Below are 8,488 nucleotides of genomic sequence, written 5' to 3'. Positions count from 1 at the left end.
AAAACAATTAGATCTAATAGTATTATACCCTGCAACAATACCTGATGAGAACAACAAATGAATCTTGAATCTGCATGAAATAGGTCGTTCTTGCTTAGCACTTGACGGTGACGGTGTTCAGCAGCAGGCAGTGGAGGACAAGAAAGACTTTAGCAGTTACTATGCTGCCAAGAAAAATAATAGTCAGGTTTTCAAAAGAGAGAGAGAAAAAAAGACAAGGGTGTCAAGTTATAGCCCAGTGGGTAGACTGTGCGAGATTGTCAACCATTTAGCATAATTAGCTTAGCTACAGACTGCTGTTTGCCTCCATTTCACTAATGATTGAAGGAAAGAATTTAACAACATATTCATTTAACTAGTCCCTGTACCTCTTACCACACTTAACAACAGATGAGTCAGTGAGCAGCAGCTCTAACCCCGATACCAGCATAACCTTTAACCCCTGTCCCAGTGAAAAGATGAGTAAGTGTGTTGTCATGAACTGAGGTGTGAGGTAGTGAGGCAGCAAGCAGTAGACCCAGGATGAGAGGAATAAATGTGATTTTAATGATGAGTAATTAAAAAACAAACAGTCCAAAACGCCAGACAGCACTGCTGAGCGGAAGCCAGGGCTCAACACAGGTAGCAACTGGAACGTAAACGAAGCACACATACGACAAGGACCCGACAGAGACACAGGTGACACTAAATACACAAGGAACGAGACACACCTGGGAACAATCAAAGGGAGATAGGACAACACGGAGGCTCAGACACAGAAAACTCAAAATAAATACACACAAAAACAGATCCTGACAATACCCCCACCCCCCCTCAAGGGCGGCTACCAGATGCCCAAAATTGTCCAACAAACACAACAAGGGAGGGCGGAGGGGCGCTGGACAGAATCCAAAAACCAAATCTACCCACAGGGTGGCGGAAACACAGGAAGGGGCCAAAAAGTCCAAAAAACAAAAGAAACCAGCCCAACCAAGGTGGGCGGAAACGCAGGAGGCGTAACCCACGGGGAATGTCCGGTGGGCGTCTGCGGCCCTGAAGGCGGGGACCACGGGGGAGGTCCGGAGGTCGTCCGCGGTGCTGGAGGTGGGTCTGGCGGGCAACGTCGATGCAGGGGCCGGGCCCCTGGAGGCTGGTCTGGAGGTCAACTTCGGCGCAGAGGCCGGGGCGCGGGTCCGCGTGAAGCTGGACTCCTGCAGGGGACAGTGGAGCTCTGGGGGAATCGGGAGGAGCACTAGGAGGCCTGGTCTCAGGAGGAGCACTAGGGGGCTGGGTCTCTGGAGGAGCAGTAGGAGGCTGGGTCTCGGGAGGAGCACTGGGACCACAATGGGGCGATGAGGGAGCACTGGGACCACCAGGGGGCGACGAGGGAGCACTAGGAGACACGAAGGGAGAACCAGGGGGCTGGGCCTCGGAAGGAACACTAAGGGGAGGAGACTCAGAGGGACCACTAGGGGGCAACGAGGGAACATAGGGAACACTAGGGGGCGACAAAGGGTCACTAGGGGGTGACGAGGAAACATTGGGAACACTAGGAAGCTCAGAGGGGGCACTAGGAAACTTGGAAAGGATCGAGCACCCACTAACCGGGGCCGAGAACCCACTAACCAGGACAGGAGATCCTCTTACTGCGGCTGGAGGCGCAGAGACAGCAGCAGCTGGAGGCGCAGAGACAGCAGCAGCTGGAGGCGCAGAGACAGCAGCGGCGGCACTGTGGCGGAGACTGGAGGTAGTGCTGGTCCCGGAGATGCTGGATCTGGGCTGGCGGAAAGACTGTGCAGCTTGGGAGGCAGAGCGTTGCCTTTCAGCACGGCAACCACCGTCAGGCGCTCCCACTCTGCCTCCTGCTGCAACTCTGCCAGCCCCAGCTGTGGAAGTCGCAGGATCCAGTAGTCCAATAACAGGACCAGGCAATGCCCAGATGCTGACGGGCTGAGTAAGGCTTTGCCACCTCCTCTACATAGTCTTTAATAGTTTTCCCCAATCCAGCTGGATTCATTATGGCGCGAGCCTCACCGATTGGTCTGGTTGGGTCCTACTGTCATGAACTGAGGTGTGAGGTAGTGAGGCAGCAAGTAGTAGACCCAGGATGAGAGGAATAAATGTGATTTTAATGATGAGTAATCCAAAACAAATAGTCCAAAGCGCCAGGCTGCACTGCTGAGTGGAAGCCAGGGCTCAACACAGGTAGCAACTGGAACGTAGACGAAGGACTGATACACACATACAACAAGGACCCAACAGAGACACAGGTGACACTAAACACACAAGAGGTAATCATCAGGGAACGAGACACACCTGGGAACAATCAAAGGGAGACAGGACAACATGGAGACTCAGACACAGAAAACTCGAAATAAATACACAAAAACACAGCTCCTGACGTGTTCAATCTATGTGGATTTTTCCTGTCTCTCTATTCTTTTTACAATTGTACAATTTTACAATTTGTGTAATTACACAAACAAAAACAATGTATTTATTACTTACAGATAATCAAACAATCTTTACAAAATCTACACACATAACAGGGAGTGAATGAGGTTGGACGGTTAAACTCAGAATTCTGACTTTAAACTCCTCTTCCCCTTCCGGAGGATTAGGGTTATGGAAAAAATAATAATAATAATAATTCTGAGATTAAAGTCAGAATTCTGAGATTAATCTCAGAATTCTTTTTTTTTTCAGTGGCCCTAATCCTCTTTCGTATAAAAGTGATCAAAGCAAATATAAATTCAATTCAAATAGTCACTTGATGCACCATGGGTTTCTGGCTTACACAGTTCCAAAAAGTCAAAAATTTCTTTGTTTTTCCATAGTTGCAAAGCTGACTGACTGACTGGATAGACTGACTGTGAAGTGACTGGCTGGAAAGACTGGTAAAAAACCACGTGACCACCCACGTGCATAATGAGCTACCTAAAACCTATGTATTTATACTGTGAAACTCCCATGTCCCAATCTGAAATTAACCAATTAAGTGAATTACTAGCCAAAAAACTTATTCTAAATAACTACAATTAAACAAAAATTCTAGTTATCAAGAAAATAAGCAAATAAAAATAAATTATAAGATTTAACTGAAAATAAAGAAATAGCTCCTACATTGGGGAACAACTTCCTTCCCTTTCTTAGGATCATTGATACATCACAAGGTGACATCTTGCATGGAGCCCCAGTCAAAGTGAGACTGACAATCGTATTTAATTTCTTCCATTCTCTAATAATTGCTCCGACAGTCAATATTTTTTCATCAAGCTGCTTGGCAATTGCCCCGTAGCCCTTTCCAGCCTTGTGGAGTTCTACAATTTTGTCTCGGTGTCTTTGGACAGCTCTTTGGTCTTAGCCATGTTAGTAGTTGGAGTCTTACTGATTGTGTGGAGTGGACAGGAGTCTTTATGCAGCTAACGACCTCAAACAGGTGCTTCTAATTTTGAATAATAAGTGGAGTGGAGGTGGACTTTTTGGAGGCGAAACAACAGGTCTTTGAGGGCCAGGATTTTTGCTGATTAACAAGTGTTCAAATACTTATTTGCAGCAGTAACACAGAAATAAATTATTAGAAAAATCATAAGCAGTGATTTTTGGATTTTTTTATTTTTAGATTGTCTCACACAGTGAACCTAAGATGAAAATTTCAGACCCTTCCGTGATTTCTAAGTGGAAGACCTTGCAAAGTTGCAGGGTGTTCAAATACTCATTTTCTTCACTGTATGTTAATGTGTCCTGCAAAATAATCAACTGATCTGGGTCTTTATCATTATGCTTGGGACAGCAATGAATTTAAGTAAAAGAAAATTAAACATCTGGGTTTATTTGAGCCCAGAACTACCTTAAGGTTCTCCTTTGGCTTCTCCTTGTTGCGCAACACCCCCCCCCTCCTTTCTGTCTCTACTGTCTCACTCTCTACTTCCTCTTCTGAGAGGGGAGATGTGCTACCAGCTCTCCTTCTAACGGGTTAATTGAGTTTCCTAAATCTGCCGGGATTTACCCTGCCCAGAACTGAAGTAAACTCTGTTTAAGCTGGTTTCGAGAAACGATTCGCCTGGTTTTCTGACGGCCTACATCCAGGTGTCCCACCCTTCTTCCCCCTGTGAATTAGCCAGACTGAGCAGCCTACAGCCAACTAGTTTCACAGAGCACACCTGTTAACGGTCGCTCGTTCTCTATTTTACAACTTGCATTTGTTATTGAACCAGGTAGGTTTTAGTGACTCGGGCGAGTCCCAAGGATGACGTTTTAAATTTGGGCTACCAGCAACCTAAAAACATTTTAAACTTTTTCCTCTCCAGAATCAAACATCACAGCTATTTTACAACCATCAAAGAACTTTAAGGTGACTCATTAACTGAATGTCCACAACATCTTTTAGATTTTCTTTATGCTAAATATTTTATTAGTAAGGCATTTTTGCAAGGGTCAGTACAGCTTAATTCAGTAGCAGAAATAATCAAATAAGTAAAATCAATCATCTAGTCTATCTTTCCCTACTGCTGATACTAAGAACTAAAAAAAGGAACCTTTGAGAGAGACGGACGGAGTTTGGCGTTTCGAACCCCAGACCTGGCTTGATGATGAAGAAGGTGTTGCAGCAGGAGGAAGATGTTGATCGATGAAGGCAGGGATCTCCGCAGGTCTGATGAGCTTCTTCTCCGCATGGATGGTGAGGTCACACAGGACTTGGTGCTGGCAGGAAGGAAGGCACCAGTTCTTCTTCTTTGTCTTTGCCTTTATCTTTGTCTTCATCTTTGTCTTTGGGGTCTGAACCCAGCCGATGAGAGAAGTGCGATTTGAAGCCACAGGTTGTGGGCCTGACCGGTTGGTCTCCATGAGAAGGACAGTCTTCGGCTCTGTGGCCCCGGCTCTTCTTCAGCTGCAGAGTTCTTTGTCCATCTCGATCTTGGCTCGAAGCTGCCCGGAGGATCCAACGAACGGTTCCTCTTTTGCACTCACCTTTTATAGGGTTTCTGACTGCTCAGACAGATGATCTCATATCCATCACTGTCTTACAGACATTTCCTGATGTCTGTGCTAATGTCTCAGGGTTGCTCAACCTCCTATGTCCATTGCCTGCACAACCTTTTACCTAAATAAGGCGTTGATCATCTCTGCTCTCCTGTTAGTTCCTTGCCTTTCACCTTTCACCTACTCTCTACCTACAACATATCAGTGATGTTTAATTGCAGTTACACCTTTTACACCATTTCAAGTTTAATGTCAAAATCACATTTATATCACATTTATTTTCTTTAGCTTCTCTGATTTAGCATTCATTTATAATTTTATAACCATAACTTATATCACATTTATTTTCTTCAGCTTCTCTGATTTATCATTCATTTATGATTTTATAACCATAACTTATTAATTATACTTATTATAATCCTAATGTGAGTTATTACAGATGTTTTTCTGAAAAGAAACCAAGAATAATCCATGATTCTAATTATTTAATACTAAAATTACAGTTACTTGTTTTTCTTGTAAGTGTTCCCACAAATGTTCGTGTAAATATTATTACAAGTAAACCAATATTAATATAAGTATTTTACTTTGAATCTTATCAAATTACCAAAATGTTTAGATTTAATTCTTTAAAACTTTCATGCTTTAAAATAAGAAATAGTCTCAGCTATTTTTATAAATCTGCAGGCTGGAAACTTACTTCCTCTTTTTCCAGGAAACCTGCTTTTCCTGTTTAATGACTCTCTCTGACTGACTATGATTTCTTATGATTAGATAGAAAAAAGTAGAATTAAAGCAAAGTTTGCATGAGACAAAAACAACACACACAACCAGATTTATTTTATTGACACCTAAGTCTACTGCTGGGCCTAGATGTCACTTGAGTGATTCATTTTAAAGATAACTTTATTTATTATTACTGTTAAACTTAAATCTCCAGCATGGGGAAGTGGGATGAGCTCGGATTTTCTTGACACAGAGTGTAGCTGCAGACATCAGCAGAGAATTGTACACAGCGGCTGCGCACTCACAACCTGCCCACAACAATGAGGTACAGACTATATAAATTTGAATGCTCACTGCACTGAGGCAGACCGCGATTGTACTGCTTAGAGGCGGCCTAGTGGAAAAGTGCCTTTAGAGATGCTTCATGACCCTGAAAATTTCTCTATGGAAACTGAAGAAATGGTGACAAGTGATGGGCAGATGAGGCCTCACTTGGTGTGTGGCACATTTCCCAAACTGTGTCGACACTGTACTGGGACTGTGTTGCTTTGTCACTTACAGTAACATCTGCTGGATTTAGAAAGTCATTACAGGCAAATTCAATAAAGACTGGAGTGTTAATGGGTTCATCCCCCGCATGCCGGGCACGATGATGCCTCAGTATTGTGGAAGAGCTCCGGTTACAGTACGAAACAAAACCTGGGAGCAAATCCGACATTTTTCACCTTCGATATAAATAAAATATCCCATGGAAAGGAATTTGAATAATTCAAAAGAAAACTTATCAAAAGTGGAAATGAGGATGGAATAATTATTTTCTGTGATAAGATCAAAAATGATCAAACACGGGAGAAAACTTCCTCTTCCTCTGTTGATTCATAACACCGGTATTCAAATACGAACCAAAAGCCAATGCAAAGAACACAAAGTATCTTAACTTCATGCTTTGGAAGGGTTATTAAACCAGTCGCTTGATCCGTCCATGGCTGTCATTGAGGCACTTCATGATAAGAGTGATGTTCAGTCACTTTTTCAGTCATTGATGTTTCCAAATTTTTTTATGTGATTCCTGCCATTGAGTAGGATTGTGTTTTTCTCCTACTCCAGGATTTTCTTTGCAGAAGTAAATCTATATATTTACTTTTGTGTAGTGGAGTGTAAAAGGCACTTCTGGTTGTCCATGGGATACCGAGGGATTTCTCTAGAATCTAGAGAAATCTAGAGTCTAGATACTGAGCGGATCTCTCGTCTCCTGACCCTATTGTAGGATAGCTATTGCTGATGTTACATTGTTCCAGTGACAAAAATGAATCTACTCTGTACTGAGTGTCTTTTACACTGTTTTTCATTTTGTGTAATTGTAGGGGGGTAGATATTACCGGCTGTATTTCTCTTTTGTTATAATTACACAAAATAACTTTCATTTTGGTTATTTGTATTGTTCCTACCTGACTGTAACACCTTTGAAAACTCTGTCATTGTTTTAACTGTGTGACTTTAAGACCAGGGCGCCCCTCCTCTTCATTTCTCCTTCTGTTGTATTGTAATTAAATTGTCTGTGTCTCTTAACCCTTCCCTTTTGACATGTTGTCCTGTGGGAGGGGTGGCTGTTTCTCTTTTTTTTAATCTAAAAATGCATCCAGTTTCTTTATAGATTGATTAAGTTTGAATTTGTTATCACAATTGTAATATTGTGCAATATTCCTTAATGTGAATATTTAAGTGAACTAACAATAGTAAAGTAGGAGAAATTAACTTTTGTTTTACTATATACTTTTTAAATTATTGGTCACTTTAAATTGTCCTCAGGTCTGAGTGTTTCCATGCATCTTGGTCCTGAGTGTTACCCTGTGATAAACTGGTGAACGTGTCCTGATATATCAAGTCTAATGGCTGCTGCAGATAATCACTTCTTAGAGAAGAATGAAATTTGAAATAAGGCAATTGCATATATTTATTGAAGTTATATATTGTTAAATGGCAAAACCTATACACACAGTACACTCAAAGATGTGACCTTTATTTTGAAAAGAACGTCTGTCCAGAAATCCTCTTAGCAGATTAAACTTTAGAAAGGAAAATGCCAGTGCAATGGAAGACAAGGTTTGTATATTGAAGCAATTAAGTGTGAATTAACACAGCACTGCTATGTGGGATATTATGATTCCATGATGGGAAAGGCAAACTCAACAGATTCATCGGAGGATGAGAAAGATGACACTGAGACTATATTTTGTGGAGGAAAAAATGGTTCATCCTTCATCTCTTTTTTCGGCACTTTTCTTTCAGGTGAGTTCGTGACTGAATTGAGGCGCTCCAGTGTTCTTATGTAGCACATAAAATAAAAGATGAAGCAACTATTATGATTGTGTAATACCTTCTGTTTAGTACAATAGCTCCTATGCACACGTATGACTATTATATAATAGTTGCCTGCTGTTGCATCCCATGGGTTGGTTTCACCTGGAGTGGCAGAAAACATTCGAAATCGTTGTTCTTGGTGTGCATTGCACACGGTATCCCATGGACAATGCAATGAACCAGGTTTCATTGCTGCTCATTTTTGTGTTGTGTGTGTTTTGTTGTGGGGCTGTGGCAGGCTGTATTGACATAAAATCAGTTTCATCTGACTGCAATTAGCTAAAAAAAAAAAAAAGTATATTACAAAACTACATTTCAACTATCTTGAATAGTAATTTAAGATATCTGCCAGATATTATGGCTAAGAAATCAAAATATTTTCAGTTATATTTTGACGGATGAAAATATCTCACATCATGTCACTGAATTCGACATTTGA

The 8,488-nt window shown here is 41.8% G+C and overlaps 1 long non-coding RNA gene across 1 annotated transcript; it reads right to left on the bottom strand.

Moving 5' to 3' along the window:
* Window positions 1–3,026: 3,026 nt before the first annotated feature.
* LOC116717002 (uncharacterized) lies at window positions 3,027–6,046 on the bottom strand. The gene is made up of 2 exons (XR_004338670.1): window positions 5,940–6,046; window positions 3,027–3,847 (listed from the first exon to the last, which is right to left on the bottom strand). It is a non-coding gene; the product is annotated as an uncharacterized LOC116717002 (long non-coding RNA).
* Window positions 6,047–8,488: the final 2,442 nt, after the last annotated feature.

Source organism: Xiphophorus hellerii, chromosome 3, assembly GCF_003331165.1.
Source record: "Xiphophorus hellerii strain 12219 chromosome 3, Xiphophorus_hellerii-4.1, whole genome shotgun sequence".
NCBI lineage: Eukaryota > Metazoa > Chordata > Actinopteri > Cyprinodontiformes > Poeciliidae > Xiphophorus > Xiphophorus hellerii.
This window is presented reverse-complemented; position numbering and strand designations above follow the sequence as displayed.